This window comes from Mesoplodon bidens (assembly GCF_964165515.1).
Source record: "Mesoplodon bidens genome assembly, chromosome: X".
NCBI lineage: Eukaryota > Metazoa > Chordata > Mammalia > Artiodactyla > Ziphiidae > Mesoplodon > Mesoplodon bidens.
The window spans coordinates 68,501,914-68,525,180 of NC_138163.1; the positions used below are offsets into that span (position 1 = coordinate 68,501,914).

Here is a 23,267-nt window from a genome sequence, read left to right on the forward strand (position 1 = left end):
ACCTGTGAAAAGGAGACCCAAACACAGTAAGTCAAGCAAAATGGGAAGACAGAGAAATATACAGCAGATGAAAGAGCAAAGTAAAAACCCACCAGACCAAACAAATGAAGAGGAAATATGCAGTCTACCTGAAAAAGAATTCAGAGTAATGATAGTAAGGATGATCCAAAATCTTGAAAATAGAATAGAGAAAATACAAGAAACATTTAACAAGGACTTAGAAGACTTAAAGAGGAAAGAGACAATGATGAACAACACAATACATGAAATTGAAAATAATCTAGAAGGAATCGAAAGCAGAATAACTGAGGCAGAACAGATAAGTTACCTGGAAGATAAAATATTGGAAATAACTGCCACAGAGCAGAATAAAGAAAAAAGAATGAAAAGAATTGAGCACAGTTTCAGAGACCTCTGGGACAACATTAAACACACCAACATTCAAATTATAGGGGTCGCAGAAGAAGAAGAAAAAAAAAACAAAGGGTCTGAGAAAATATTTGAAGAGATTATACTTGAAAACTTCCTTAAGATGGGAAAGTAAATAGTCAGTGAATTCCAGGAAGCACAGAGAGTCCCACACAGGATAAATCCAAGAAGAAACACGCCAAGACACACAGTAATCAAACTATCAAAACTTAAATACAAAGACAAAATATTAAAAGCAGCAAGGGAAAAACAACAAATAACATACAAGGCAATCCCCATAAGGTTAACAGATGACCTTTCATCAGAAATTCTGCAAGCCAGAAGGGACTGGCAGGACATATTTAAACAGATGAAAGCAAAAACCTACAACGAAGATTACTCTACCCAGCAAGGATCTCATTCAGATTTGACAGAGAAATTAAAACATTTACAGACGAGTAAAAGTTAAGAGAATTCAGCACCACCAAACCAGCCTTACAACAAATGCCAAAGGAACTTCACTAGGCAGGAAACACAAGGGAAGGAAAAGACTTACAATAACAAACCCAAAACAATTAAGAAAATGGTAATAGGAACATACATATTGATAATTACCTTAAATGTAAATGGATTAAATGCTCCAACCAGAAGACACAAACTGGTTGAATGGATACAAAAATAAGACCTGTACATATACTGCCTACAAGAGACCCACTTCAGACCTAGGGACACATACAGGCTGAAAGTGAGGGGATGGAAAAAGATATTCCATGCAAATGGAATTAAAAGAAAGCTGGAGTAGCAATACTCATATCAGACAAAACAGACTTTAAAATAAACACTATTACAAGATACAAAGAAGGACACTACATAACGATCAAGGGTTCAATCCAAGAGTAAGATATACCAATTGTAAATATTTATACACCCAACATAGGAGCACCTCAGTACATAAGGTAAATGCTAACAGCCATAAAAGGGGAAATCAACAGGAACACAATCATAGTAGTGGACTTTAACACCCCTCTTTCACCAATGGACAGATGATCCAAAATGAAAATAAATAAGAAGACACAAGCATTAAAGGACACATTAGTCCAGATGGACTTAATTGATATTTAAAGGGAATTCTAACCAAAAACAACAGAATACACATTCATATCAGGTGTTCATGGAACATTCTCCAGGATAGATCATATCTTGGGTCACAAATCAAGCCTTGGTAAATTTAACAAAATTGAAATCATATCAAGTATCTTTTCTGACCACAATGCTATGAGACTAGATATCAGTTACAGGAAAAGATCTGTAAAAAATACAAACACATGGAGCCTAAAAAATACACTACTAGGGCTTCCCTGGTGGCGCAGTGGTTGAGAGTCCGCCTGCCGATGCAGGGGACACGGGTTCGTGCCCCGGTCCGGGAAGATCCCACATGCCGTGGAACGGCTGGGCCTGTGAGCCATGGCCGCTGAGCCTGCGCGTCCGGAGCCTGTGCTCCACAACAGGGGAGGCCACAGCGGTGAGAGGCCCGCGTACCAAAAAAAAAAAAAAAATACACTACTAGATAACCAAGATATCACTGAAGAGATCAAAGAGGAAATCAAAAAGTACTTAGAAACAAATGACAAAGAAAACAGGATGACTCAAAATCAATGGAATGCACCAGAAGCAGTTCTAAGAGCGAAGTTTATAGCAATAAAATCCTACCTCAAGAAACAAGAAATATCTCAAATAAACAACCTAACCTTACACCTAAAGCACATAGAGAAAGAAGAACAACAACAAAAACAAACCCAGAGTTAGTAAAGAAATCATAAAGATCAGATCAGAAAAAAATGAAAAGGAAATGAATAAAACAGTAGCAAAGATCAATAAAACTAAAAGCTGATTCTTTGAGAAGGTAAACAAAATTGATAAAACACTAGCTAGACTCATCAAGAAAAAAGGGGAGAAGACTCAAATCAATAGAATTAGAAATGAAAAACGAGAAGTAACAACTGACACTGCAGAAATACAAAGGATCATGAGAGACTACTAAAAGCAACTATATGCCAATAAAATGGAAAACCTGGAAGAAATGGACAAATTCTTAGAAAAGTACAACCCTCCAAGAGTGAACCAGGAAGAAATAGAAAATATGAACAGATGAACAAAAGCACGGAAATTGAAACTGTGATTTAAAATCTTCCAACTAACAAAATCCCAGGACCAGATGGCTAAAAAGGTGAATTCTATCAAACATTTAGAGAAGCGCTAACATGTTTCCTTCTCAAACTCGTCCAAAATATAGCAGAGCTAGGAACATTCCCAAACTCATCTACAAGGTCACCATCACCCTAATACCAAAACCAGACAAAGATGTCACAGAAAAAGAAAACTACAGATCAATATCACTGATGAAATAGATGCAAAAATCCTCAACAAACTACTAGCAAAAAGAATCCAACAGCACATTAAAAGGATCATACACCATGATCAAGTTGGGTTTATCCCAGGAATGCAAGGATTCTTCAATATATGCAAGTAAATCTATGTGATACAACATATTAACAAACTGAAGGATAAAAACCGTATGATAATCTCAATAGATGCAGGAAAAGTTTTTGACAAAATTCAGCACCATTTATCATTAAAAACTATCCAGAAAGTGAGCATAGAGGGAACTTACCTCAACATAATAAAGACGATTCCAGAGGACCTAATGACGCAGTCTATGCAGAAAGTGAAGAAAAGTAAGGAATTGAGGATCATTCCCAGATGCAAAAACGCATTGAGTTAGTTTTTGTGTGAATCATGGCACCATTCACTGAGGAAGAAAAGATTTGCAGGATGGGACAGTTTGGAGGAAGGAATAATTGAAGTTTCATTTTAGACATCTTAATTGTAGAGACGTCAAGCAGTGTTCCTCAAATTTCCCCAATGAAAAGAATCACGTGGGGATCTTATTGCACATATGGATTATCACATTTTCTGCTAGAAATTCTGGTTCGGTAGTCTGAGTTGAACACAAAGTACTGGATTTCCTCACACTGCAGAAGAAAAAAAACACACTGAAGGAGGTGGGAAAGAGCTAACCTAAGTAACTTTGGAAAACAGTATTTTAATATACTGTAATTAACCGTGCACAATATATACTGAAAAGCTAAAGACAAAAAGAAATGTACACAAATATTGAACTTGTTAGTAAATTTATTTTTCACACGTGTAGAGGTTAATGATTTTTAAATATTTTATGTGTATTCTAGAATTGAGCAAATGAAAAAATAGACTGCAAATAATGAGAAAAAATAAATAAATAAAGACCATATATGACAAACCCACAGCCAACATCGCTCTCAATGTTGAAAAATTCAAACCATTTCCCCTAAGATTAGGAAAAAGACAAGGTGACCCACTCTCACCACTCTTATTCAACATAGTTTTAGAAGTTTTAGCCACAGCAATCAGAGAAGAAAAGGAAATAAAAGGAATCCAAATCGGAAAACAAGAAGTAAAACTGTCACTGTTTGCAGATGACATGATACTATACATAGAGAATCCTAAAGATGATACCAGAAATCTACTAGAACTAATGAATGAATATGGTAAAGTAGCAGGATACAAAATTAATGCTCAGAAATCTCTGGCATTCCTATACACTAACGACAAGAAATCTGAAAGAGAAATTAAGGAAACACTTCCATTTACCATTGTAACATAAAGAATAAAATACATAGGAATAAACCTACCTAAGGAGTCAAAAGACCTGTATGCAGAAAACTATAAGACACTGATCAATGAAATTAAAGATGATACAAACAGATGGAGAGATATACCATGTTCTTGCATTGGAAGAATCAACATTTTGAAAATTACTATACCACCTAAAGCAATCTACAGATTCAATGCAATCCCTATCAAACTACAAATGACATTTCCCACAGAACTAGAACAAAAATTTTCACAATTTATATGGAAACACAAAAGACCCCAAATAGCCAAAGCAATCTCCAGATTCAATGCAATCCCTATCAAACTACAAATGACATTTCCCACAGAACTAGAACAAAAATTTTCACAATTTATATGGAAACACAAAAGACCCCAAATAGCCAAAGCAATCTTGAGAAAGAAAAACAGAGCTGGAGGAATGAGGCTCACTGGCTTCAGACTATACTACAAAGCTACATTAACCAAGACAGTATGGTACTGGCACAGAAACAGAAATATAGATCGATGGAACAGGATAGAAAGCCCAGAGATAAACACACGCATGGATAATCACCTTAAATTTGATAAAGGAGGCACAAATATATAATGGAGAAAAGACCACCTCTTCAACAACTGGTGCTGGGAAAACTGGACAGCTACATGTGAAAGAATGAAATCAGAACACTTCCTAGCACCATACACAAAAATGAACTCAAAACGGATTAAAGGCCTAAATGTAAGAACAGACACTGTAAAACTCTTAGAGGAAAACATACGCAGAACACTTTGTGATATAAATCACAGCAAGATCCTTTTTGACCCACCTCCTAGAGAAATAGAAATAAAAACAAAAATAAATAAATGGTACCTAATGAGACCTAAAATCTTTGCACACTAAAGGAAACCATAAACAAGATGAAAAGAAAACTCTCAGAATGGGAAAATAATATTTGCAAATGAAGCAACTGACAAAGGATTAATCTCCAAAATTTACAAGCAGCTCATGCAGCTCAATATCAAAAGAAGCCCAACCTTACCCAAACATAGGCAGAAGACCTAAATAGACATTTCTCCAAAGAAGATATACATATTACCAACAAACAGATGAAAGGATGCTCAACATCACTAATCTTTAGAGAAATGCAAATCAAAACTACAATTCAGTATCACCTCACACCAATCAGAATTGTTATCATCAAAAAAATCTACAAACAATAAATGCTGGAGAGGGTGTCGAGAAAACGGAACCCTCTTGCACTCTTGGTGGGAATATAAATTGATACAGCCACTATGGAGAACAGTATGGAGGTTCCTTAAAAAACTAAAATTAGAACTACCATTTGACCCAGCAATTCCACTCCTGGGCATATACCCTGAGATAAAAATAATTCAAAAAGAGACAGGTACCACAGTGTTCATTGCAGCACTGTTTACAATAGCCAGGACATGGAAGCAACCTAAATGTCCATAGACAAATGAATGGATAAAGAAGATGTGACACATATATACAATAGAATATTACTCAGCCATAAAAAGAAACGAAATTGAGTTATTTGTAGTTAGGTGGATGTACGTAGAGTCTGTCATATAGAGTGAAGATCATCAGAAAGAGAGAAATAAATTCCGTATGTTAACACATGTATGTATGGAATCCAAAAAAAAAAAAAAAACAGTTCTGACAAACCTAGGGACAGGACAGAAATAAAGACACAGATGTAGAGAATGCACTTGAGTACATGGGGAGGGCCAAGTGTAAGCTGGGATGAAGTGAGAGAGTAGCATTGACATATATACACTACCAAATGTAAAATAGATAGCTAGTGCAAAGCAGCTACATAGCTCAGGGAGATCAGCTTTGTGCTTTGTGACCACCTAGAGGGGTGGGATAGGGAGTGTGGGAGGGAGACTCAAGAGGGAGGGGATATGGGGATATATATATATACATATAGCTGATTCACTATGTTATACAGCAGCAAGGAATACAACATTATAAAACAAGTATACCCCAATAAAGATGTAAAAAGAACACAAAATATGAGTTGGGAGAGTAAAAAATGTAGATATTTTATAATGTGTTTGAACTTAAATGAGTACCAGTTTAAAACAAGTGGATATACTTATGTGTCAACATATATGGACTCCATGGCAACCACAAATCAAGAACACACAATGGATACACAAAAACAAAAATAAATGAACTCAAGCATACCATTATGGAAAATCATCAAGCCACAAGGAAAGAAACATAAAGAAGAAGTAAAGAAGGAAGAACTACAAAATGAACCCTAATGCAATTAATAAAATGGCAATAAGACATGCCTATCAATAATTACTTTAAATGTCAATGGACTAAATGCATCAATCAAAAGACATAGAGTGACTGATTGGATAAAAGAAAACACCAGGACCATCTCTATGTGCCCTACAAGAGAATCACTTCAGAAGTAAAGACACACACAGACTGAAAGTGATGGGATGGAAAATGATATTTCATGCAAATTGAAATGACAAGGAAGTGGAGTTAGCAATAATAATTTCAGACAAAATAGACTTTAACCCAAAGAACTATAACAAAAGACAAAGAAGGGCATTATACAATGATAAGGAGATTAGTACAAGAAGAGAATATCACACTTGTTAACACATATGTACCCAATACAGGAGCACCTAAATATACAAAGTAAATACTAAGAGACATTAAAGGATAAGCTGACAAGAGTGCAATAATATTAGGGGACTTTAACATCTCACTTCCATCAATGGACAGATCATCCACACAGAAGATCAATATGGCCACAGTGACCTTAAATGACACTATAGACTAATTGGACTTAATAGAGAGCTACAGTACATTCCATCCAAACACAGCAGAATACATATTCTTTTCCAGTACACATGGACCATTCTCCAGTATAGATCACATTCTAGATCACAAAGTAAGCCTCAACGAATTTAATAGGACAGAAATTATATCGAGCGTATATTCTGAGCACAACAGTATGAAACTGGAAAACACCTCCATAAAGAAAAATGAAAAAACAAACAAACACATAGATACTGAACAACATGCTAGTAAAAAACCAATGGGTCAATGAAGAAATCAAAGAAGAAATCAGAAAATACCAGGAGACAAATAAAAATGGAAACACAACATTCCTAAATCTCTGGGATGCAGCAAAAGCTCTTCTAAGAGGGAAATTTATAGCAATACAGACTTTCATCAAGAAGGAAGAAACATCTCACATAAACAACCTAACCTACCACCTGAAAGAATTAGAAAAATTATGACAAAGAAAGATCAAAGTCAGCAGAAGGAAGGAAATAATCAAGATCATAGAGGAATTAAATAAAATAGAGAGTAAATAATAGAAAAGTGCAATGAAACCAAAAGGCAGTTTTTTGAAAAGAGAATCAAAATAGATTAAACCTTTACCACAGTTCACCAAAAAGAAATGAGAGAATCCAAATTAACAAAATAAGAAATAAAATAGGAGAAATAATTAACAATACCACAGAGATACAAAAAATCATAAGTGAATACTATGAACAGTTATATGCCAGCAAATTGGATAACTTAGAAAAAATGGAAAAATTATAGAAACATACATGCCAAGACTGAGTCAAGAAAAAACAGACAATTTGAACAGTCCAATTACTAGTAGTGAAATTGAATTTTTAATAAAAAATACTCCTAGCAAACAAAAGTCATGACCAGACAGCTTCACAGGGGAATTCTACCAAATATAGAAAGGAGAGATAATGTCTTTCCCAAATTACTCCAAAAAATTTAAGAGGATGAAACACTCCTAAATTCATTATATGAAGCTACCATTACCCTGATACTAAAACAAACAAAGGCACTACGATAAAATAGAACTACAAGCTAATATCTTTAATTAATATAGAGGCAAAAGTTCTCAACAAAATATTTGCAAACTGAATCCAACAACATATAAAAATGGTCACAAAACATGATCCATGTTCGATTTATTCATGGGACCCAAGGATGTTTCAACGTTCACAAATCAATGTGACACAGTAACAAAAGGAAGGATAAAAATCACATCATCTCAGCAGATGCAGAAAACGCATTTGACAAAATTCACCATCCATTCATGATAAAAACTCTCATCAAAGTGGGTATACAGGAAACATATCTCAACACAATAAAGGCCATTTATGAAAACTCACAGCTAACATCATTGTCAATGGTGAAAAGCTGAAATCCTTTCCTCCATATTCAGAAACAAGACAAGGTGAGAAGTAGTGTTCTCACCACTTCTATTTAACATAGTATTGGAAGTCCTAGCTACAGAAATCAGACAAGAAAAAGAAATAAAAGGCATCTAAATTGGATGTGGAGAAATAAAACTGTTACTATTTGAAGATGACAGTATACTATACGTGGAAAACACTGAAGTCTCCACCGTAAAACACTAGAATTAATAAATAAATTCAGTAGAGTTGCAGGATACAAGATTAGTATACAGAAATCTGTGGCTTTTCTATACACCAGTAATGAACTATCAGGAAAAGAGAATGTAAGAAAAAAAATCCCATTTAAAATCACATCTAAAAGAATAAAATATCTAAGAATAAACTTAACCAAATAGGTGAAAGGCCTATACTCTGAAAACTATAAAATACGGATGAAAGAATTCAAAGATGATATAAAGAAATGGAAAGTTATCCTATGCTATTACTTTGCAAGAATTAATATTGTTAAAATGGCCCTACTACCCAAAGCAATCTACAGATTTAATGAAGTCCCTGCCAAAATACCCATGATATTTTTCACAGAACTAGAACAAATAATCCTAAATTTCATATGGAACCACAAAAGGCCATGAATTTACCAAAGTAATCTTGAGAAAAAGAACAAAGCTGGAGGTATCACCCTCCCTGACTTCAGACTATACTACAAAGCTACAGTAATCAAAACAGCATGGTACTGGCACAAAAATACACACAAAGATCAATGGAAAAGGATAGGAAGCCCAGAAATAAACCATGAACTTATGGTCAATTTATATATGGCAAAAGAGCTAAGGAAATAAAATGGAGAAAAGACAGTCACTTCAACAAGTGGTGCTGAGAATACTGGACAGCTACATGTAAAACAATGATATTAGCACATTTACTCATACCAAATACAAAAATAAACTCAAAATGGATTAAAGACCTAAATGTAAGACCTGAAACTATAAAATTCCTAGAAGAAAACATAGGAGGAACACTCTTTGACATAAATTGGAGAAATATTTTTTTGGATCTGTCCCCTAAGCCAAAAGAAATAAAAGCAAAAATAAACAAAGGAGACCTAGTTAAAATTAAAAGCTTTTACACAGCAAAGGGAACCATCAACAAAAAGAAAAGAAAACCTATGGGATAGGAAAAAATATTTACAAATAATATGTCCAACAAGTTTTAATATCCTAAATATATAAACAGTTCATACAACTTAATACATTTTATTATATATTTATTAGTTTTCTTCATATTTCTTAAACCAATATTTGTCTCAACAGAAAGCCAGGAAACTTTTCTGTAATATCTAATACTTTCCTCAGATTTCAGGAATGAAAAGTATGTGGTGTATTTATATCCCTTGATATGGTTTTCAAAACCACACTGAGAATGCTATATTTTCATTTTCGCATTAAGGTATACTTTAAAAAAATATTTATTGTTTTATTTATTGGCTGCATTGGGTCTTCATTGCTGTGTGCAGACTTTCTCTAGTTGTGGAGAGCAGGGGCTACTCTCTGTTGCGGTGTGTGGGCTTCTCAGAGTGCAGGCTCAGCAGCTGTGGCACACGGGCTTACTTGCTCCATGGCATGTGGGATCTTCCTGGACCAGGGATCAAACCCCTGCCCCCTGCATTGGCAGGCAGATTCTTAACCACTGCACCACCAGGGAAGTCCCTCATTAAGATATACTTTCATCTATCAATCTATAATTACCATTTTACAAATATGATTCAAGTCATAAATTATTTTCTTCTTCTTCTAGATACAGAAAGCTACAATTCCAAACTAGGAAAATTACAATTTTTAAATTGCAAAAAAATAAACTTCTTTTAAAATGAGGATAAACATTTTTTTAAACCAGCTCTGTGATTTTTTTTTTTTACTGACCGACAACAACTTTAGACTCTAGGTATCACTAGCTGTGTACAATTAGAGATGTAGCATCATAGAGGAGCAGGCAGCAGAATTAAACAGCAGACATAGGGCAGTGTCAATCTTCATTATTTTGCCCATTTTTCATTATGTGTACACAAGCATGAATGCAATTTGAAATCTCTTAATGGCAATAAAGTTACAAGCACCCATCTATATGGCTAACATCTTAACTCCAATATTTCATTTGCAATGTGCACATAAGCAGCTTCTCATCACACAACTGTTAGCGTATTTTTCCTATTAGGAAACAGCAACTTATTTTTTGTTTATTTATCTTTTGAAGTAAAAACTATTTCTTCTCTGATAATAGCTCATTTTTATCATTTATCAAAAAGTTAAATGGTGGGGGAGGAAAGTGTGATGTATTAAAACATTTACTTTTTAAGGAAAGAAAAAAATCATTTCCACAAATTTAAAAGTGTTGTTACTGGAGCAGGATCTATTCTACTGTACAGTTAGATGGAGAATCAGCATTATTTCAGAAATATGGTTTGTTTTTTTTTCCCTTAAAATTTCTTTTTTTTAATCTTTATTGGAGTACAATTGTTTTACAATGGTGAGTTAGTTTCTGCTTTATAACTAAGTGAATCAGTTATACATATAAATATGTTCCCATGTCTCTTCCCTCTTGTTTCTCCCTCCCTCCCACCCTCCCTATCCCACCTCTCTAAATGGTCACAAAACACCGAGCTGATCTCCCTGTGCTAGGCAGCTGCTTCCCACTATCTATCTATTTTACGTCTGGTAGTGTATATATGTCCATGCCACTCTCTCACTTTGTCACAGCTTACCCTTCCCTCTCCCCATATCCTCAAGTCCTTTCTCTAGTAGGTCTGTGTTTTTATTCCGGTCTTACCCCTAGGTTCTTCATGACATTTTCTTTTCTTAGATTCCATATATATGTGTTAGCATACAATATTTGTCTTTCTCTTTCTGACTTACTTCACTCTGTATGACAGACTCTAGGTCCACCCACCTCATTACAAATAACTCAATTTCATTTCTTTTTATGGCTGAGTAATATCCCATTGTATATATGTACCACATCTTCTTTATTCATTCATCTGTCAGTGGACACTTAGGTTGCTTCCATGTTCTGTCTGTTGTAAATAGTGCTGCACTGAACACTGTGGTACATGTCTCTTTTTGAATTATGGTTTTCTCAGGGTATATGCTCAGTAGTGGGATTGCTGGGTCATATGGTAGTTCTATTTTTAGTTTTTTAAGGAACCTCCATACTGTTCTCCATAGTGGTTGTATCAATTTACATTCCCACTAACAGTGAAAGAGGGTTCCCTTTTCTCCACACCGTCTCCAGCATTTATTGTTTGTAGATTTTTTTGTGTGTGTGATATGCGGGTCCCCCACTGCTGTGGCCTCTCCCGCTGCAGAGCACAGACTCCGGACTCACAGGCTCAGCCACAGGCTCTGGACACACAGGCTCAGCGGCCATGGCTCATGGGCCCGGCCACTCTGCGGCACGTGGGATCCTCCTGGACTGGGGCACAAACCCGTGTCCCCTGCATTGGCAGGTGGACTCCCAACCACTGAGCCACCAGGGAAGCCCTGTTTGTAGATTTTTAATGATGGCCATTCTGACCACTGTGAGCTGATACCTCTTTGTGGTCCTGATTTGCATTTCTCTAATGATTAGTGATGTTGAGCATCCTTTCATATGTGAACTCAAAATGGATTAAAGACCTAAATGTAAGGCCAGACACTGTAAAACTCTTAGAGGAAAACATAGGCAGAACACTCTATGACATAAATCACAACAATATCCTTTTTGACCCACCTCCTAGAGAAATGGAAATAACAACAAAAATAAACAAATGGGACCTAATGAAACTTAAAAGCTTTTGCACAGCAAAGGAAAGCATAAACAAGATGAAAAGACAACCCTCAGAGTGGGAAAAAAATATTTGCAAATGAAGCAACTGACAATCTCCAAAATATACATGCAGCTCATGTAGCTCAATATCAAAATAACAAACAACCCAATCCAAAAATGGGTGGAAGATCTAAATAGACATTTCTCCAAAGAAGATATACAGATTGTGTATTTTGTTAAGTCAAGTGACAATCTGTTTCAATCAAATGATTTTGATTTGGAAATTAGAAGTCAACATAAACTATGTTGTGCACAAACTCCAAGGCGTCTCCTTTCATTCTAGCCCATTTTTGCAACAGGGAGAAAGAGTTTCTCTCTAAAGAATCATTAAAGATAGGAGGGAAGTCGGTGAGACTTGGTGCTCAACAAGCAGTGTTGGGCACAGACAGTAACAGCTACAGCAGGTCCACATGGCAGTAATACAAGAAGTAGGCTGTGTGCTCAGTAGTGGGCTTCAACACTTGGTATTGGTTAATCACCTTGACCATCTGGTCGTTGATGTGCAGCCAGCCATTCAGACCAATCTGGAAGACATCCATGTTGTAGTGGCCACCAGTGTTGCTGCTGCTGTGGTGGTAGACCACTGCAAATAGCCTATAGGCTCTGTGACATTTAAAATTATGATTTTTAACCCCTGGAGAAAGCAGTTCTTTATTAATTTACAAGTCCACAGTATATCCAATATTTTTTATAAGCTTCTGATTTCCACCAGTCTTCTCGTAAACTAACTATTTCAGGTGCAACACGAGAACAACAGGGAGTTTTTCCAGAGTAACTCTTCAACTGATCTCAACCTCTTGTTTGATTTTGGTGGTATAACCCTGGGCAGATTCTCTTGTCACCAAGCTTTCCAATGCATCCTGGATGGTGTGTATCTTGTCCGACTGGATATCCAGCTGCAAAGTGAAGAACGGCTGTAGGGTGGCAGACTCTTCTGAACTCTGCTGGTAAACCACAGACCTGATGTGTTCACCAAAAATGCCAGTGATTGGGGCCTGGACAAAATCCGCCTGGTGAATGAAAAAGGTCTTATTTCAGGGACCAACTTGCTCCTATTAGTCCTCACTTCCTTTGCCTCGTTCTTCCTGCTCGTCTTTGTTCACTGAGTGGCTTTTGGGTCCATTGGAAATAGTAAGTTTTTCATTATTTGCTGAGAGAAGTTTCTTTAGGTTCAGCATTTCCTCATAAAGTCCATTTAGAATGAGGCCTAAGTACTCCTCAGCATCTTTTTGGTGACCCTTTTCAGAAAGGCTCGACTTGATAACTGTCAGGAGTCTATAAGTATACGTTGGTTCAAAGGCAGCTCCAGGGCGGATATCCCTCATGATCCCCAAGAGCTTGTCTGGGTTTTAGAGGCACTGGCATATTAGTAAACTTATTCATTAGCTGAACAAAGCTATCAATCATGGGTGTGGATATACAAGCCCTCTACACTTTTGAATACAGAGGAATGAACTTCATCATGTGATACATCAGAGTGCAAGCAACCATTGCCTGAAGTGTAGCATTAATGTAGCCCCAGTTTCCTTTATTGATCAGCCCACGGGGTTGCAATGACACTGGTTTATGAATCAAGGTTATGTTCTCCAGTAACTCTGCAAACTTTATGGCTACAGGATCCTCTGAAACTGGAACCAGCTCTTCCTTGACTTCAACCTGCTTTTCAGAGACCAGGGTAGAAGTGGTGGGAGGGGAATACTTAGTTTCCATGGAAACCACAGACGAGGAGGGAGAGGGGATGGGAGGCGGTATAAGGAAGAGGGCTTAGAATCCTGAAAAAGACTGGCCCACGACTTTGCAGGCCAACTGGTGGCAACAGGACTTACCACAGAGGCCTGGGCATCTGCAGGAGGGGAGGTGCTCTTAGCTTTCACAGGGTCCGTGTCTGAGCTTGCACAGTGTGCAACTGCACCCTGTTGGCAGCTATGCCCTCAACCAAGGATTCAAGTATTTGTCCGTTGGCGTCTCCAAGGTTCTCAGTAGTATCAGTCCCAACCTAAGGCTGAGCCACAGCTGTCCTCAAGAGGGTGTCCCTGGCAGCCTCTGTGGGGTAGCAAGATGGTTCAAGGTCAGCCCCACGACAGGCAACCCTCAGGCTGCCCCTGCAGTCTTGGCCCTGCTGATGAAGGCTCTGGGAAAGAACCACTAGGCACAGCATCACTGCTGAAGTCTGTGGCATCCTGGGGGCTGCCACAAGTTCTGGGTGTCCCTGACAGGGGCACATCACCCACCAACTTTGCATCCTCTGTGCCTACATTGTTCTGGACTCTGGGATTGACATGGCCATTGACCAGGGCTTCTGTGGAAGTGCTACACTCGCTGCCATCTTTCAAGTAACTCTACCCAGGTGGACTTTTTTTGTTTTTGTTTTCTTTTTACGCTCCCTTTGTCCAAGACCACCCAAGATGCCACCATTTTCTAAAACTTCCACCTCCACGTTAGTGCTGCCATCCAGAGCAAGGGCAGAGCCTGAGTACTGGTAGTTGGTGGAGCTAGAGTTCCCTTCTGTATCTATGTCATCAGGGATCTTTTAGGAAGTTGTGCAAATAAGGATAAATTCAGGGGCCTAAGGATTCAATGTGCTTGAAATACTGCATGTAGTTGGGAGTTCTTTGCAAAGTGTCAGTGGGTTCAGTTATTTCATTAACACCAAATTCAATTATCTAATAGTCTTCTCCATTAGGTAGTTCATCAGCAGCTTATGCACCAGGCAGAACTGCTCCACCACATAGATGATGCTCAACCAAAGAGCAAGGAGTCACAAAGAACTAATGGAATTCATCAGGGCTAAAATCTCCAGAAATATACTGTGGGTTGCGGAGGGCCATGGTGGCCTGTTTCAATGAGCTTCAGTGCTCAACTGACTCCTCACGTTGCTTCTCTTCTAAATCAAATTTTGATTTGTATATATTCTCACTAAATTGTTATAGAACAAAAGAAACATTTGCATGCAATAAGTGTTTATGGAATAAATGAAGAGGAGGAAGAGGATGGAAAAACTTTAAAGCAAGACAAGTGGAAATTAAGGATTTTCACAAGAGAGTAGAGTTCTATAATTTTATAGACACAAAAGAACTAAGGTACATTTTATTCCACCTATTCATTTTGAAATAAGCACCGAGTCTCTAGATGTTAACATTTCCCTTTTTTCAATGCATCCTCTATATTAAATACTCGTTCAAAAGATAAAAATATAACTCTGTCCTTGAGACTGAAAAACTACAAAAACAATAGCAGTATCAGCAGCACACTCTCCCAAGGAAATAAGCTCTTTTCTATTTGAAAGAACTTAATAGTATGATCCTCAATAATGAAAGGAATCTGTGTTGTATATTGCAGTAAAAATAACAAACCTATAATGAAGACCTTCAACCAGAAATCATGAAAACTGGACAGTTTACTGCCTGCTCTTATTTTTTTTAAGTCAGGATTTTTATTTTAATTGAGAAAGGAAGTCTGTATGCCTGGGTTTCCATTGGCCTCAATCATAATTTCCAAATGTATCTATTCACAGATGACTACATATTTGTTCTATATCTGAACAGAAGGAAAAGATGTCTGTTTTCCCTTGACATACTATTCATTACAGTGAAAAGTAAATAAGAACTATTTCATCTTCAGAGTATTTTTCTATGACATTAAAATCGAAACAATATTAAAGTCACATTACAGATCTTTATTACATTAAAGACCTGTAATAGAAGATATACAGTAATAACACAGTTTTGCTTTACTCTAATGAAGTAATAATGGTTTCAAATTAAATAAAAATATTCACTAAAATAAACATTTGAGTTACAAACTTAATAGTTTGCCAACATTACTAGAAGCAAATGAAATAAATTTCAAGGTCTTAAATTGTGAAGGAAAGGCTGTGAGTTTAATTGTACTCCATAGTAGTATGAATTTCCTCTTTCCCTTAAGACTGTAAGGGGAAATCAGTAAATTGATGGGTAATCCAAATCAAAGTTCATCAAAATTCAGAGCCTTTGTTACATGTGCAGCAAGGATTACTAAAATCATATACCATAATTTACCTGTGTGATTAGTGGTACAGAAATTGTATACCTTGCCATACAGGGAAAGGCCAAAATACATGCTGTAACAAAGTTGGTGGTGCTTCTAGGCAGAACAGGTAAACACATACCACCCTTTCTCTCTCACAGAACACAATGATACCTAGACAGAATGCATGATGTAGCTCTTTGAGAATTCTGAATAGTATATTAACAGGAGGATAGAGTAAGAACTTCAGAATTCAAAGTACTACTGATCTGGTAGTAGGTTTGCACAATTTCCCTTCCAGTATCTTCTAGTTTGAACTCAACATAGCCTGAAACATATAAATGGGCACTGGTGCAGACACAGAGGGAAATAGGAGAAACCCTCTGCTTCTGGCTTAAGGAGCAGGAAAGGGAACTCCTACCATTCAGAGATACTGGAAATCCTTGATTTTTTGCTTTTGTTTTTTTGTTTCTTTGTTTTCCTTTCTCCAATCCCTCATGTCCTAGCTCTCAATCTGTAGTATGGAACCAAGAGTACAGGAAGTTCCCCTTCAGATCAGAGGAGACCTGGTACCAAGAACGTGAGGCCAAGCCCATTGATATTGTTTTTTTTATTTATTTCTGACTCCCCACCACTTGAAAATGAACACAGGCACAGGAATGGAAGTGCTCAATATGGTTAAGTAACTAAGTCACAAATATCTGTCCAAAGGTCTGAAAAGAGGAGACCCAAAGAACTTGAAATCACAGGAGAAATCAAGAAGAGGGAGGTACTCAAGACACTGAGCCTATAAAATAGTTTATGAGATCTTGGTATCAATTCTGAACTGTGTGTGCATGGGGATCTGATCTTATTCTGCATACCAAAGACTTTGAGAAATAAACTAAATGAAACCACTGCCAAGCACCAGAATGCCCTAGGTAATGCACACAAATGATAGATTTGAAAATCACTGCACAGACTTTTAACAACAATTACATTGAAAGCACAACACACACAGTGTGGATGAGAAGTTGTGGCCTGAACATAAAAGGATCGTTTCATTGATAAAACAAAATAGCAACATTCTGCACAGGCAACATTCTGCATAGGCTTTAAATAAGTCCTAAAATCTAACATAATATTCAAAATATATAGAATAAAATCCAAAGTTATTAGATACACAAGAACAAGGAAAGACTGAGCTTGCATGGAAGAAATAATCAATAAGAGATGAATTCTAGGACCGTGATGTTAGGAGCTCTGCAGAACTGCTCCCAAGGGGAAAGCATAATTGGTAAGAATTATATGAAACCAAAAATTTTAAGTCTGTAGAAATAGTCCCAGTTAAATACAGCAAAAGAAGAAACATTTATCCCCCCCAAAAAAATATACAAAATCCCAATAAGAACAGCAAGAGTCAGTGACACTTGAGCCAGGAAACCCTCTCTCCCTCCCCTCTGCTTCAATTCAGCAGGACAGGAGCTCCACTATGAGCAGGTGTGACCAAAAACACAGGGTTGTCTCTTCCCCCAGATCCCAGTTAAGGGCTATGATATCTCTGAGGATGGAAAGACATTTCTCATCCTCCTCAGTTCCATGTTGCAAAAGCTCTATTACATTCTGAATGTTCTAGGTCTCTCTTCCTCCACCTAGCCACAATTTACAAGGCAGAAGCTCTAACAAGGTGCAGCAGAACAGAAACAGTGTAGCCCAGATCACTTTTGTCCCAGCCCATTCAAAGGACAAAGGCTCTATCTTGGGAAAGGCAAGTGAAGAAGAGCAGAAGTTACTGCTATGTGAAGCAGGGGTGTTATTCTGAGAGAAGTGAGCCACCGCCCTGTCCCCAAATCCAGAGAAATGGTGCACAATTGTTTACTGGAGAGACAGAGGTGGGCCATAATAACAGAAAACTAAGAAGCTCTTCCCAAGGGAACTGACTTTATTTGGAAGAGTTTTGGACAGTTCAAACTTCATGGTATGCAAAAACAAACAAACAAAAAAAAAAAGTGTACTTTTGGGCTTCCCTGGTGGCGCAGTGGTTGACAGTCCGCCTGCCGATGCAGGGGACATGGATTCGTGCCCCAATCCGGGAAGATCCCACATGCCGTGGAGCGGCTGGGCCTGTGAGCCATGGCCACTGGGCCTGCGTGTCTGGAGCCTGTGCTCCGCAACAGGAGAGGCCACAACAGTGAGAGGCCCGCGTACCGCAAAAAACAAAAACAAACAAAAAAGAACTTCATGGTGCTGTTGAATATAATGGATATTTTAGATGTTAGCAATAAAGAGGAGGCTAATAACTCCATGAGTACAACCAATTAAACCACAGGCCAGCTAGCTGACAAGAGAAAACCAGGGAAATAAACAATTAAGAAGATCCCTCCTGGGGTCAGAACAAACCTCAAAGAAAAGCTTATAAAATCAACCCCTGCAGAGTGGCCAGAATATAATTGAGTCAGACTATATGTAGTATTTATACCCTCAATGCACTGTCAAAAATAAGAGAAAAATCATCTGGTTATGACTCAGGGCTAAGGGATGGGTGAGACATCAACAGAGGCAAACAGCTTGACAGAGATATCAGAGAAAGTGACAGTCAAAGAGAGCCATGATAAAACCTTGTCATCCCATAGTGACTGTATTTATGCTAAAGGCTGTGCCCTCTGAGGAGGAATAAAATAAACATTTTAAAAATGTTACTAGTAATAGAGAGGGACATTTTATAATAATAATGTTCAATAAATCACAAAGATGTAATGATTATAGATACATGTGCACCTATAAACAGAGCTCCAAAATGCATAGTGCAAAGCCTGAAATAATAACTGTAAAAATAGATAATTCAGATCATAGTTGGAGACTTCAGTAATCCACTTACAATAACAGATAGAACAACTAGGTAGTAGGTCAACAAGGAACTACAAGATTTGAACAATACTACAAAGCAAGTAGACCTAAATGACATCTATAAAATACTACACCCAAAACCAGCAGAAAACATTCTCCTCAAGTACAGATAACATTCTCCAGGATAGACCATATGCTAGGCAGTAAAATAAATATCAGTGAATTTAAAAGAATTGAAAACATGCAAGTTTTACTTTCTGAACACAGTAGAATTAAACTCAAAATTAATAAAATGAAAGGGACTTCCCTGGTGATGCAGTGGTTAAGAATCTGCCTGCCAATGCAGGGGACATGGGTTTGAGCCCTGGTCCAGGAAGATCCCACATGGCACGGAGCAACTAAGCCCATGTGTCAAAACTACTGAGCCCGCATGCCACAACTACTGAAGCCCACACACCTAGAGCCCATGTTCCACAACAAGAGAAGCCACCACAGTGAGAAGCCCACACACTGCAATGTAGAGTAGCCCCCACATGCTGCAGCTAGAGAAAGCCCATGCCCAGCAACGGAAACCCAACACGAAAGAAAGAAAGAAAGAAAGAAAGAAAGAAAGAAAGAAAGAAAGAAAGAAAGAAAGAAAGAAAGAAAGAAAGAAAGAAAGAAAGAAAGAAAGAAAGAAAGAAAGAAAGAAAGAAAGAAAGAAAGAAAGAAAGAAAGAAAGAAAGAAAGAAAGAAAGAAAGAAAGAAAGAAAGAAAGAAATTTTAAAATAAATAAATAAATTAAATAAATAAATAAAATGAAGAAGTTTGGGGAATTCACAAATATGAGGTAACTAAAAACATGCTCCAAAATTACCAATGGTTGAAACACAAGATCATAAGGGAAATTAGAAAGTAGGTTGAGATGAATGAAATGAAGACACAACATACCAAAACTTATTGAATGTAGCTAAAAAAGTGTTTAAAGGGAAATTTGTAGATGTAAATGACTATATTAAATGTGAAGATGGAAATACACCCCATGTTCATGGATTAGAAGACTTAATATTGTTAAGATGGCAATACACCCCAAAGCAATCTATAGATTCAATGCAACTCCTATCAATATGCCAACAGCTCTTTTTTTTTTCCTGCAGAAATGGAAAATACAATCCTAAAATTCATATGGAATTGCAAAGGGCTCCAAATAGAAAAAAAAAAAAACAATCTTGAAAAACAATAACAAAGTTGAATAACTCAAACTTACCAATTTCAAAACTTACTACAGCGTTGTAGTAATCAAGACAGTGTGGTACTTCCTTAAGGATAAATACTTAGATCAATGGAATAGAATTGAGAATCCAGAACTAACCCACACATCTATGAACACAAGGGTGAAGAGACCATTCAGTGGGGAAAGAATAGTCTGTTCAACAAATGATGCTAGTACAACAGGAGCTAACTCTAAAACTTTTAGAAGAAATTATAAAGGTAAACCTTGATGATCTTGGATTTGGCAACAGTTTCATAGGTATGACACTGAGCACAAGGAACAAAAGGAATAGCTACGTAAATTGTAATTTACTAAGTTAAACATTTTTGTGCATCAAACACTATCAAAACAGTGAAAAGACAACCCACTTAACAGGAGAAAATATTTACAAATCATATATTTGATATGATTCTAGTATTCAGAAAATGTAATTATTCTTACAACCAAAAAACAGACAAACAATTAAATAATGGGCAAAGGAGCTGAGTAGACATTTCTCCAAAGAAGATATACTAACAGCCAAATAGGACATGAAGATACTCAATGTCATTAGTCATTAGTGAAATGCAACTCAAAACCACAAAGAGGTACCACTACACACCCATGAGGATGACCATATGGAAAAAGAAATAAGTAAGAACTGGGGAGGATGTGGAGAAATTAGAACACATATACATTGCTGGTAGGATTGTAAGATGGTGCAATCACTGTGGAAAACAGTTTGGTGGTTCTTGGAAAAGTTAAACATAGAATTACCATCTGAGCAAGGAATTCCACTCCTAGGTCTATACCATAATTGAAAACAGGTCTTAAATAAAAAACCTGTACACTAATGTTCATAGCAGCACTATTCACAGTAGTCAAAAGATGGAAATAATCCAAATGTCCATCAACTGATAAATGGATAAACAAAATGTGGTATATCTATAAAAATAATAAAAAATAGAAAATAATAGACATAGAAAATAATAAATATTGATACATGCTACACCATAGATGAACCTTGAAAACATTATGCTAGTGAAAGAAGCCAGATGCAGACGGCCACATATTGTATGATTCTTTTCACATAAAATATCCAGTATAGGCAAATCCACAGAGAAAGAAAACAGAATAGTGGCTGCCAGGGGCTGGGAGAGTGAGTATGAAAAGTGACTGCTTAATGGGTAAGGTATCACTTTGGGATGATGAAAAAATTCTGGAGCAACATAGTGATTGTACAGTGCTGTGGCTGTACATATGTTCCTGAATTGTACACTTTATAATGGTTAAAATGGTAAAAAATTTTTGCCTTTAAAACTTATTTTCATTTACTTGGATCCCTCAAAACTTTAACTAAGATGTTCATTTTGTTAACCCAATGTAGACCCATCCCTACATCCACAAATTCACCAAATTAGAAAAGAATGGCTAGATCCCATGATTGAGCATAAACACTGCAATGGTATTAACCCAAATTTTTAGTAGGCTTTTTCTCACCTTCATACACTAATTTTCTACTTCTGTGTTTATGGTAAGTGTGCTGTTTTTTGTAATCTTAACTTGTACTTAGCAGTAGATATATATAAATTATAAATTCAAATAAAAATAGAAAAGTTGAATCTTTGAGGTAGAGAATAAAAGGGAAAATAGACAGTTCCTCCTTCTAAACTTTATGTTATGTGTATTTTTCCACACAAAAAATCTCAAAACAACAACCTTCTACCTTATGAAACCAGAAATAAAAGGAGAGAAAACTCAACCCAAAGCAAGTAGAAGAAAGAAAATGGTAAAGTTTATAGGGGAAATAAGTGAAATAGAGAATAGAAATCAATAAATAAAATCAAGGAAATCAGAAGTTGTTTCTTTGAAAGATCAACAAAATTGACAAACTGTTAGATAGACAGACAAAAAGAGAGAGAGAAGATTCAATTGACTTAAATCAGAAATAAAAAATAAGACATTACTAAAGGCCTACAGAAATAAAAAAGATTATAAGCCTAGGTGGAATGGACAAAATCCTAGAAACAGAAACAAACTATCAAAATTGACTCAAGAAGAAATAGAAAATGTGACTAGATCTATCACAAGAAAAGAGATGAAATAAACTTCCCACAAAGAAAAGCCCTAAATCCAATAACATCCGTGGAGAATTCTACCAAGCTTTTAAAAAAGAATGAACACAATCCTTCATGAACCCTTTACAGAAATAGAAGAGGAGGGAACAATCCCCAGCTCTTCATCTGAGGAAAGTTTTATCCTAATTTAAGTAAATAGAATCCCAAAATCAAAGATATCAGAAGAAAAGAAAACTAAAAAACAATTTTTCCTATGAATCCAAATGCAAAAGTCCTCAACGAAATACTAGCAAACCAAATTCAGCAACATATAAAAAGCAGTATACACCATGGCCAATTGAGATTTATCTGAGGAATTCAAGAATGGCTTAACATAGAAAACCAATTAATGTAATATACCATATTAATAGAATAAAGGGTCCAAACCATATTATCATATCAATAGAAGCAAAAAAATTGACAAAATACAACACTCTTTCTTAGTAAAAAAAAAAATACTCCACAACTGGGAATAAAGTGAACTTAACCAGATAAAGGGCATATAAAAAATCTCACAGAACATCATAATTAATGCATTGCCCCTAAGATCATGAAAAAGAAAAGGATGCCTGCTATTGCCACCTCTGTTGAAAAGTGTACTGGAGGTTCAAGCTATAGGAATTAGTGAAGTAAATAAAATAAAAAGCTATGAGATTGGAAAGGAAGACATAACACTATCTCTACTCTTGTATCACATGATATTGTATATAGAAAATCTTAAGGAATTCAATTTTATAAGTTATTGAGTTAATAAAGTAGATCAACAAGGTTGTAGAATACAAAATCATTATATAAAATAATTGTATTTCTATAAACACCTAAAAATAACACAATGAAATTGAAATGACTATTAATTTACAATAATATCAAAACAAATACAATATTTAGGAATAAATTTAACAAAAGAAGTG

At 36.4% G+C, this 23,267-nt stretch overlaps 1 protein-coding gene and 1 pseudogene across 3 annotated transcripts in view; both read right to left on the reverse strand.

Annotated features, from left to right (window-relative positions):
• The window catches only part of DACH2 (dachshund family transcription factor 2), a gene marked incomplete at its 5' end in the record, with an annotated part of 684,702 nt that overhangs the window by 313,230 nt on the left and 348,205 nt on the right, over positions 1-23,267 (reverse strand). The window lies entirely within an intron of this gene.
• On the reverse strand, positions 12,573-15,005 carry LOC308609534 (ubiquitin carboxyl-terminal hydrolase 10-like; annotated as a pseudogene). The gene has a single exon. The product of its transcript is annotated as a ubiquitin carboxyl-terminal hydrolase 10-like (transcript).